At 53.8% G+C, this 1,279-nt stretch overlaps 1 pseudogene; it reads left to right on the plus strand.

The window, feature by feature from the left end:
• Nucleotides 1–1,279, plus strand: part of LOC105742075 — a 3,661-nt pseudogene that overhangs the window by 1,450 nt on the left and 932 nt on the right.

Raw genomic sequence — 1,279 nt, forward strand, 5'->3', positions numbered from 1 at the left:
CCTCCCGTTAAGGCTTATCTCTAAAATGGGTCTTTGATCCAATGGCATGACAAGTCCTGCGAAGCGGTGATCAGACGAGCCGAACCCTGCACTTCCCCTCTGTCCATCTAAGGCGGGGTAGTGAGCATGTAAACTAGGCAGGACAAGGAGCTGCGCTATCCTATCTCCCTGTTGAATCACTACTGGTCCCCTAGTAGCTTGGAGCATAACCTTAATATTCCCCTGATAATCTTGGTCAATGACTCCAGGGAGGACCTGAAGTCCCTTCAGAGTCAACGACGATCGGCCAAGGACAAGTCCCACGGAATCCCGAGGGAGGGGGCCATCAAGGTCGGACTCCACAGCATAAATGCCCATTTTAGGTGTTAGTATGAATCCAGTGGTGGCACGGAGGTCCAGTCCCCCCAAACCCGGAGAGGCTCTTCGTGGGGGCCCCGCCGCGAAAGGCTGGGGACTCAGGGTTCGTTCCCCTCCACCATCTGTTCCCTCACCGCGTAAACCTGGGGACCCTTCCCTCTCCCTGGGGAGGGGCCCCATGGCCCATTTTTTGGTCCCTCGGGTTTTCTGGACAAGGGCCTGCCGTCTATATCGAAGTTGGATCGGCATTCTGCGGCATCATGAGAGCCCTTCTTGCACCTAGCACACCTCGTCAGACCCTGCGGGTCACCGCCCATGGGGCAATCCCTCCTAAAATGTCCCGGTTTCCCACATTTAAAACATCCTTTTTTCTCTCTAGCACCCGGAGCTATACCGGAGTCCCGAACCCCTCTCTGTAACATGCCGGCCACCATAGCGGCCAGACCCTGATTAGATAGTGGCCCCCCGATATCTCGGCAGAGCTTCATCCAGGCCTCCAAAGGCTTATTTCTATACAGGCTAATAGCTGCTCTACACTCTTTTGTGCATTGCTCAAAAACAAGTTGTTTAACCAGGGGCAGAGCTTCCTCTGGATTGCCAAAAATTCGACCAGACGCTTCCATCATTCTGGCCACAAAATCCGAGAAGGTCTCGGTGGATCCTTGCATTATCTTGGTTAGGTGTCCGTGAACCTCTCCTCTGGCTGAGACTTTCCTCCAGGCCTGAAATGCACACTGATTGATCTGAGCATATACCTCGGGGGGGTAGCCAATCTGTTGGTTGGCAAATCTACCCTGTCTGAGTAGCATGTCTGCATCCCAGGCCGGATAGTTGTTTCGAGCATTGGCCTGGGCCTGCTCAGTGGATATCTCCATCCAGCAGGATTTCCAATCTAGATACTGTCCAGGAGATAGACATGCTC

The sequence above is a fragment of the Octodon degus genome, unplaced genomic scaffold, assembly GCF_000260255.1.
Source record: "Octodon degus isolate 3935 unplaced genomic scaffold, OctDeg1.0 scaffold00035, whole genome shotgun sequence".
In the NCBI taxonomy this organism is placed as follows: Eukaryota; Metazoa; Chordata; class Mammalia; order Rodentia; family Octodontidae; genus Octodon; species Octodon degus.